The following is a 10,378-nucleotide window of genomic DNA, read 5'->3' on the forward strand; positions in this document are numbered from 1 at the left end:
CTAGGCCCAACATTTCCCCCAGAAGTCTGACTCAAGAAGAGAGTGACACAGAGATGCTTGTCAGACATTTTTTCCTATGGCCATAAAGTTACAAGCCTCTGAGAGCTGGCAGATGACCTATGACAATGGTGGGAGGGATAGTCCAGGGTAGGAGCCCTAGAGGTGGCATCTAACTAGACTGCCCAGTGGTGAGACCTTGGCTATATCTCCTCTTCCTTCCTGCCTGGTTTCCAGCCGTTTCACCAGTACTTCCACCTTGATTCTATGAACTATCAGATGACCTTCCATTCAATACCTGATTTTCCTAAGTAGCTAGAATTCATTTCCGTTGTTTGCAACCAAGAATCTAGAGTGATGCAGTAATCTATGCCATATATGAGCGATTTAGAACCTGCATGGAATTGTGAACAGACCTGGGACAGGTATGAGTGTCTGTCCCTAAAACCAAGTATCGGCTCTGACCAGGTGACCAGTACAACTTAAATAGGATTCCCTGGACCAGTGCTCTTTTGGACCACTGTTGTTGCCCATGCATTCCCTCCAGCCACACTGGAGCATTTAGACGTAGGTTGATGTTTCTTAATTCATCAGCTGTTGTGATAGCATGAGTCACAACTGGAGCATAGGCTGGCCCATCCTGGAGCAGCACTGGGCTTCCCGGGGACAGTAGGAATGGTGTTTCCACACGTCCTGGGATGCCATGCTCAGGCCTGCATGGAGACGCAGGATATATCTCTGTCCTCCCTGACCGCCTAGCCATGCCTCTTTGAGGTGGTTGTACCCACACTCACGGAGCTGGGCAGTCTGTGCTACTTCACGCTGACCCACCAGGGAGGAAGCCTTCTCTGAAATTCTCCTTCACCCCAAAGACTTGCTCCAAGTAGTTAAGAATGTCCTCACGGTGCTTGCTAACTCTTCTAATCACAGCTCTCTATTGAGTGTTAGACACTGAGTTCAAACTACTTTAAGATAAAAGCTATCTATCAGCTCACAGAACCAATTAAGTTCCAAATGGGAGGTCCAGGGACATGACAATGTGGTGAGATACCTCACCCTCTCTCCTTATCCTTTGACTTTGCTCCTCTCTGTGTGTTGGCCTTATTCTTTCATGCTGTGGACAGGCTTTCTCCTTGCAGGGTGGGAGTGTGGAGCTAGGAGGTAGGCAAAAAGCAGAGAGGGCAACAATCAGCTCTAGGCTAACTCATCCCAGCTAAATGCCCTGACAAAGAGCAGGAGTATCTCTCTCTTGCCCAAAGCCCCACAATGATGGCAAATGGTATGTGGTGGCAGTCCTAGAGTGGTGGCAGAGGTTGTCCACAGTTGTGACCATTCTAGCCACAGATTGACTCTGCCTGGGTCACATGCCAATCCTGTGACAGGAGGCAGGGGTGGCACTTGGGTGGGTCCTATGATTGGAGGCTCCAGTTGAACACAATAAATAGGGGTTGGGTCTCTGGAAGGAAAGAAGGGATGTGGAGCAGACAAAATTCCAGATATGTCCACTCTGAATACCAATTACTACCCCAGGGTATAGTGCAGTGGTTCACAAAGTATGACCGATGAATCCCTGAGCTTCTCTGAGACCCTCACAGGGGGTCCAAAAACCCAAAACTTATTTCCATAACAATACTGAGATCTCAGTCGTCTTTTTCACTGTGTGGCCTCTGCATTGGTGGTGCAGAAGCAAAGGTGGGTGAAACTGCCTACCCCTTAGACAAATCAAGGCAGTGGTCACCTTATTCTTGACCCCTCCACACCCAGGGCAACAACAACAACGAAAAACAGTATCAAGTTGCAACTGAGAGTGTTTTGTTTTGTTTTTTTTAAGATTTTATTTATTTGACAGAGAGAGAGAGCACAGCAGGGGGAGCCACAGGCAGAAGGAGAGGGAGAAGCAGGCTCTCCTCTGAGCAGGGAGCCCAATGTGGGGGTTGATCCCAGGACCGTGGTATCAGGACCTGAGCCAAAGTCAGACATTTAACCACTGGGCCACCCAGGTGCCCACACCTAAGAATGTTCTTGATAGGAGCACCTGGGTGGCTCAGTCGGTTAAGTGTCTGCCTTTAGCTCAGGTCATGATCCCAGAGTTCTGCTGAAGCAGGATTGATTCAGCAGCTGCTTCTCCCTCTCCCTCTCCCCCTGCTCATGGCACTCTCTCTGTGTCAGATAAATAAAATCTTAAAAAAAAAAAAAAAAAAAATGTTCTTGATAAAGTGGTTGAAATGATAATTTGATTAAAGCTCAACTTTGAAGACATGGCTTTCAGCTTTGAAGACATGCCTTTTTAATAATTATTCTCTGAGATGAAATGGTAAATTTTTACTTGCTGCAAATGCAGGTATGAAAAACACTAGTCTTAACAAAAAAACACTCAAGTGATTGGTTGAAAGCTGAACTAGGTGGTTTTTTTTCCTGGAAAACCATTTTACATGAAAGAAGAACTGAGAAGCAAACTAATTATTCAGACTCAGGTATTTGGTAGACATCACCTTGAAAACAAAGTAAGCCTGTTACCTTAAGAAAAAGAACTGACAATATTTGCTTCTGGTGATAAAATTGAGGTGTTAAGCAAAAATTAGAATGTTGGAATACATGTACCCATCACTGCAAACTTAACATCTTCTCAATACTTGGATTTTTCTAATGAGATGATGACATTAACAAACACGAATTTTTAAATATTATATAATGAAATGTATCAGCATGTGCATGACGCATTAACTCAGGGAACCAACATTTTCCATGATCCATGTGCAGGGCTATAAAATCAAGCATGGGTAAAAGATCCATTCAAAGCATAAGGCAGACTAGCAGATTGAAATGCAATAGAGCACATAAATTTTATTGATATAATTTCAGACCCCACATTGTAATTAACATTTAAGAAATTACCCCTTTTCATGTTTTGGTGCAGTATCAAGAAAACTGCCTATAATTAAATGAAAAGGTTACCAAAATACCCCTCCATTTTCAACTACATATCTGTCTGAGGCTGATTTTCTTGATATATTTGAAGGAAAACAACATATCACAAAAGATTGAATGCAGAAGGAGATATGAGAATTCATCTGTCATTAAGGAGATTTTCAAAAATACAAAATAATGTCTTTCTTGCAATGAAATATTTTGTTTTGGAAATTATAATTACTTTCACATAAATGTTACATAAATCATTTCAGGACTGTGTTTTATTATAAACATTTAGGAATGGGCTTATGGTTTAAAATAAATAAATATTTAAAATTTTCTGTTTTAATTTCTAATGAAGTAAATGATAATCGATATATTCCACATAACATAAACCAAAGCTCTTTAGAGTCCTCCATGCTTTTTAAGAGTGGTAAGGGGTCCCCAGACCAAAGCCTTCGAGAAGGGCTGTTGTAGGGTATTAAAAATAATAGGAGCTGAGACTTACTGGATAATTTAGCACTTATTGAATGCTCACTAACTGCCAGACATATATTGGCCCTCTTAATCTTCACAAAAATTCCATGGGGTAGGAAGTAATGTAATCCCCATTCCACAGTAAATAAAACAGTCACGGAGAGATTCACTGGCTCCCCAAGATCATACTGCTAGCCCTCAGAGAAGCTGGAATACAGATCTGGGAGTCTGACTTCATATTCTTAACCCATGTTCTTAACCCATGTTCTTAACCTTTTCAAGATGCTTCCTCCTCTCTCTGAGCTGGCTCTGGAAGCTGCTAATTTGTTGTCCATCCAAGGCAACAGTCTGGGTACCCATAACCATCTCAAATAACCAGGAAGTCTCTCACATCATGGCCTCCCTTTCCTACTCACCCCAATATCCAAGCCTACTGTCTACAGAAGCGATTCAAAAAATAAGACACCAAACCATTTTAAAAGTTGCATTTGACATAAAACCTGGCAATTTCCTACACAATACCTTCAAATGTGGCTCCCCTTAAGGACTCTTTTTTTGCCCTTCTCTGGGGAGAAAAAGGCAGGGAAGTCTCCCCTTCCACTATGGAGCAACTACCAAAACTCAGCCCACCTGCTCCTGAAAGTTTGCAAGTTTACCAATTCACATCATTCTTTTTTCTGTTACACTCTTAAAACTGGACAATTGCGTGTAGCTATGTATGTTTCTATTACCTGCGCCATTATGGCCAAAGCCCCTATATTCACGTCATCTTGTGGGCCACAATGCAAAGGAGTTTTGGCTGTGAGAAAGTCAGTTGAAAGCCCCTCTGTGACCTTAGTCTGGTCTGCGCAGGAGCTCTCTGTACTGTTCTGACAACCACTAATTTATCTTTGGCCACATGATTTCTCTTCTTAACCTTGGCCCAATCTAGCAAGCACATTATGACACATTGCTGAATCACCGAAATTCCATTTCCTCCCAGTATCTTAATTAAAATGTGAATCTGAGCCTGCACCAGTTATCTCAACTACACTTCAGCCCAGAAAGAAGGGTTTAAACTCTAAAAGGATTTTGAAATTCTTTCACCAACTTAAGGCATTTTGGGGATTCGGTTTGTATGAAAGATGCTTCGGAAAATGAAGTTGTCATGTATTGTATATGTAAATAAACCTTTCAGCTCCCTGGCAGAATCCAAGCTCAGTGGGGCTAGAAAAGCATTCTGGGTATTGGCATGCAAATGAGCATGTCAACAGCGGTTAGAGTGTACCTTCGAGGGGTAAACAAGCTGATTGTCATGGGAAATGTAGTCGGCTCTGCTCTGTTTGAAACTGTTTTGCAAATCCCTTGTTTGGTTAGATTTCTGAACGTTGAGTTTGTGAACTCAATAATACAGCTTAATACCAAATTCCCAGTCACCCCGTCTTTGGACGCCTGACAGGGTTGTGTACACCATAAAGGACCGTACAAGCAGGCATGCCCAATTAGGTTTGGAACGCAGGAGGCCTGAAGCACAAATAGAAGGCTGAAGTAAGATGTCCGCCACAATCGGAAAGTGGCCAGAGTGCAGACGTGCCTAGGACCCCACACTCGCGCCTTTGCCAGTGCTCTTTCGTTTGCCTGCGATGTTTGTCCCTCCCACTCCCAACCCAGCAAACCCTTACTCAGCCTCCTCTGAGAAGCCCTCCATACCTCCCCAGGTGGGATCAGCCCTGTCCATCTCGGGGGGCCTGGGCCCCTCTGTCCTTGCCTCTATGCTGCACCACCTTGATTATTCCATGCTGGGTGCTAGGCTGGGCTCTGACCACGGTGAGTCGCACTCTGGGCACGCATGCCTCTTCCCAGCTAAGAGGTGCTCCTCAAGGCAAGAGACTGGGTCTGATGTCCCCTCTGTGCCCCCCAGGGCCTGGCGCTCAGTGAGCACCATGTGTGTGCATAGATCCACGCTCATCTTGTCTGGAGGAAGGTGAATGAAATCAAAGTACAGAATCCTGAAATTGTTTTTCTTCATGCGTGTTGTCTCTACCCTCTCCATCCTGCCAGCAGGTCCTGCCTCCCCAGCTCTGGGCACAGGGGTCTGTTTCCTCTCACAGCTTCCCTGGGCATTACCTCTCCACAGCTTCTCTGCCCTCCCTTTGTCTTCCAAACCTGGGCCTTGGTCTAACCCCTCCTCAAAACCACTTCTCTGAAGAGCTCGCTGTCAGAGAAGCCAGCCCTGAACGTTCCTTCCCCAAAAAAGGAAATCAGCTTCCCGGTGGCCACTTGTTTCTTACCCCCAGAGCAGGCTTGCTGTGAGCTAGATGGATGGAATGCAAAGGAGCCCTGGCCTGCCTACCTTTGGCTTCTGAAGGAGTCAGGGCAGTGTGGGCAATGGCTTCCCAGCAAACTACCTACTGACTGTGGAAATGTGATCTGAACTGAATGGGGGAAAAAGGTAGCAGGTTCCCTGGCCATAGAGTTGTGGTGGTTTTTTGGTACAAGTTTGGTCATGGAGTTGAAAGTGTTATACATGGTCTTATTCAAAAATAATTTAGGTCCGTGTCTGGGGCTGCTTTCTATTCTGGATGTGCTCTGTTATAGTTTGGGATCAGATCATGAACCATTTCCATAACTTGTTATGGGCTGAAATGTCTCCCCCCCCCCCCCCNCTGTATGTTTAAGTCCTAACCGCCAGTACCTCAGAATGTGGCTTTACTTGGAGATAGGGTCTTTAAAAAGGCAACCAAATTAAAGTGAGGCTGTCGAGTGGGTCGTAATCCCATCTGACTGGTGTCCTCACAGGAAAATCTGGACAGACACGCATGTGCACAGAGAAAAAGACCATGTAAGGACACAGCAAGAAGGCAACCATCTGCAAGACAAGGAGAAAAGCCTCAGGAGAAACCAAACCTGCTGACGTTCGGCTCCTAGACATCCAGCCTCCAGAACTGTGAGAAAATATGCTTGTGTTGTTTAAGCTGCCCAGCCTGTCGTGTTTTGGCTGGGCAGGCCTAGCAAACGACGACATTCATTATGTGCTCAGGTCTTCTCTGCATTCAGAACCACCTCCTCTGCATGGAATCCACTCCTCTGTCAGATGCAGGGATTCTGCTAGGGCTGCCTTGGCATCAAAGGCCAACACTAGTCTGCCTCCTTGGGACTGTGGCCACGGCTAGGCACCGCCTGTTCCAGGCATGTCCAGGCACACTCACACAGAGGCTAGGTGGACAGTCAGGGCAGCCACTGAGTCTCCCTGATGCCTCCCCTCAGCTTTCAGCTGTTTCTGACCATTCCCTTCCTGTTCATATGTGCATTTGCTCATTCAACAAATAGTCATTGAGCACCAAGTAGTCTATGTATCAGGTAATGGTGAGAAAAACGATCCTGATTTCTGAAGCTTACATTTGAGAGGGGAGAAAGATTTTAAGCACATCACCATGAACTGGAAAAAAAGCCACAATCAGATGAGCAAAACAGAAGAGAAAAACCCAACTAGGACCATGAGGGGCCTGAGATCTTAAGGATGAGGAGGAAATAACTAGGCAAAGATCCATGTGTGGAAAGAAGGAAAGGAAAGAGCAGCCTGTGCAAAGGGACCATGGTAGGGGGGCACAAGGTCTTCTCTAGGAAATGAGAGAAGACCCAGGGATGGGAATCCAAAGAGCAGGGGCAGTTCCTGGAGAGAGAAGACTGGGGAGGTCGGCAGCCACCTAGTGATGAATCCGGGTGGCTGGATTAAGCATTTCGGGTTTTATTTTAAGAGCAATGGAACCCACTGAAGAATTTTAAGCACAGGGTTGACTCACTCAGATGTGTGTTCTGAAGGACTCACCATGGCTGCATGCGGAAAACTGATGTGAGGGAGATAAGAATGGTCAGAGGTGACCAGCTAACCAACTGCCTCCCTCTCACGCATGCCATCTAGGTACGAACCTGGCTTGAGAACCAACTCCTTCCTGGTGTGATCCAAGGGTCACATCACAGGGGCCACCTCACTCTGCCAAGAAAGTTCTGTCTCATTTCCTTGCTGCAGAGCTAGGATCCTCCATGAAAGACCTACCCTTTTGATTTAAAGCTCTGACCACCCCCCCCATAAATGCAATTGTTTCTACATGATAACACCCTAGTTGAGCAGCAGGCATTGACCAGTTACCAGAAATAAGCTCATGGGATAAGCAGCTGCCAGCAGGAAGGTGCTCTCTTGGGACATAAAGTCCCCCAGAAAAGTTTTGCCCAAGGGCAGGTGGTGTAGATCAGGCCAGGCTGTGGGGAGGCAGAGTGCCTGAGTTCCTCCGGAGGGGTCAGGAGGATTCAAGGCAGCTGAAGCATGGATGGTGGACACAGAAAGAGGAGAAAGGGCTGAAGGAGAGCTATTATCCTTCAATCCTTCTTTATTATCATTATCTCTATTTTACCCATGAGCCACAGTTCAGAGAACCTAAGCCCCTTGCGTCAAGTCACATACCCCGTGTAGCAGTCAAGACACCAATGGATCCCCCACTCTGAACCTGGTGCCTCATCCCACCTCAGCAACAGGCCTGGAGTCACTCTGAGGAAGCCCAGCAACAGCCACATGGATGAGCTGTGAGGCCCCAGCCCACATGCCATCCCATCAGCAAGTGACTGGCACACAGTAGAAGCACAGTGAATATTTATTAACGAATGAGTCATCCTCACATAGGAAACCATGTGCAAGTGCTTTGTAAACAGTGAAGCCCTGAATCTTCAGGAGAGTTCTAATAGCTTCAGTCTCCATAATGAAAAAGCTCCTCACGCGTCCCCACTGAAAGGCAAACACTATTGCCAGGAGCTGTAGCTCACCCCTAAAGCCTTCTTAACCCACATTCATTCACTAAACATGGCTTATTGTATTCTTTTTTTTAAAGATGTATTTATTTATGAGAGCGAGAGAGAGAGAGAAAGAGAGAGAGTGCCTGTGCAAGAGGGGAGGGGTAGACGGAAAGGGAGATGCACTGAACTCTGAGCCCTACTGAGGGGCTCAATCTCACGACTCCAAGACCACGACCTGAACTGAAACCAAGAGTCTGATACTCAACCAACTAAGCCACACAGGCACCCCATTTACTGCATCCTTTCAATGCACCAGACCAGTGGTTCTAAGGATACAGCAGCGACCACCGGGATAGACAAGGTAGCTTTCATACCAGTGGGGGAAAGGAATCCCAAAAGCATATAAATAAACAAGATAGTATGGACCACCAAAGGAAATGGTGTGTTATAAAGAGTTTTGGATTTGTGGAAGAGCCATTTTCAGGAGAGTGGTCAGAGAAGCTTTCCCTGAAAAGGAATGTCTGTGGGAAATCTGAATAGCAACAAGATGGAGGTGGCAGGAGCTGGAAGAGGGACAATTCCACACAGAGGACTCAGCATGTGCAAAGGCCCTGGGGCAGGGAAAGAGTTTAGTAGTGCAAGATAGAGAAGGAAGACCAATCTGGCTGGAGGCAAGGGGCAAAGAGGAGCTCCAGCTGGGGATGAAGAAGTAAGTAGACATCATAAGTAGTCTTCAGGGCAAGGTAAGGAACTTAGATTTTATTCTGAGGCTAAAACCACTAAGAATAATAACTGATCATTGGATAGTTCTTAACAGGGGAAAATCATCTGATTTGTTTCTGAAAGACTGCTCTGAGAACAGAGTGTAGGTCAGTGAGATTTGAAGTGGCAAGACAGGGGAGGAATGACAGTCCTGGGCAGAGCTCATGGCAGCCTGGGCAAGGGTAGCAGCTGTGAAGGTGGTGAAGAGTAGTGATCAGGATTTGCTTTGAGGAGGAAGCCAATACTTGGATTGTATATGAGGCTGGGAGCTTATCCTGGGTGATTAGCAGATTCAGGGCCCGAGTAGCTGGATTAATGGTCCTGTCATCTACTAAGATGAAGAAAACTAGGTCAGGGAAGTTGGGGTGGGGAAGGGTGGAGGGGTCACTCAAGGGGTTCATTTTGGATATGTTGCGTTGGAGAAGCCAGTTGACATCCAAGTGGAGATGTTGAATAGACAATTGGCATATGCATTCGTGGTTTCGTTAGCAGAAAGGAAAGGAAATTAGAACAAATAGGAGGGAGAATCTGGAATGAGAGGAAATTGGCAAGAGAAGGAATCTTGGTTGTTCCCAAGGACAAACTTCCCTCTTGCCACAATTTCCAGATCCATCGAATTCCTAAAAATACTTATGCGCACCAGGCACCGCATAAGGTGCAGAGTATCTGACAGCAAGCTAGAGAGGCAGAGCCCTGTCCTCGCACAGCTTATGTTCCAGGGAGAGCAGATAGCCGCTGGCCTTATAAATAGACACACACGTCAGATGAATCCTACAGGAATGAGGAGATAGAGCGATGGTGGGGGAGGCATCCGGAGGGCAGACTGAACCCAAGGGTCTGAGGAGAAGATGTTTGAGTTCAGATCTGAATGATGAGAAGGGCCAAGATGCAGGGGGAAGGAACAAGCACAAAGAGCATGGGATCTTAAAGGGTCAGAATGGAGAAGAGTGCCCCAGGGAGAGGTGGAGCCGGGGTCATCCCAGATGCCAGTGCGATGGAGGATGGGGGGGCTGGAGTTCATGCCGTGGGACAGAAAGCTCCTGGAGGCTTTAAAGCAGGGCATTCCCACAGTGCGATCACACTGCAGGCAGATCGCTCTGGAGGCAGGTAGAGAATGGACTGCAGCAGGGAGGGCGACCATTGATCTGGGAGTGAGATGCCCAGGCTAGGGCAGCACCAGCTGTCAGGGTGGGGAGAAGCAATGGGGTTCGGAGGTATTTTGGAGGCGGAGCTGCTCCACTGATTGGCTGTAGGGAATGTGAGATACCCCTCGGAGAATCCTCAGAAGGACTAGTGTGGAAGCCCTGAGCTGAATGAGATAGAGAAGGGGACCAAGGACTGCACTGGAATGTCAGGGTTCGGAGCCCTTGGAGAAGAAGGAGGAGGCTCCACGAGGCAGGACAGAAAGCAAGCTCGTGGGGGCTGCAGTCTAGATGGAGCAGCCTTTCTCAGCCTCCGCACCAGT

Source organism: Ailuropoda melanoleuca, chromosome 7 (assembly GCF_002007445.2).
Source record: "Ailuropoda melanoleuca isolate Jingjing chromosome 7, ASM200744v2, whole genome shotgun sequence".
NCBI lineage: Eukaryota > Metazoa > Chordata > Mammalia > Carnivora > Ursidae > Ailuropoda > Ailuropoda melanoleuca.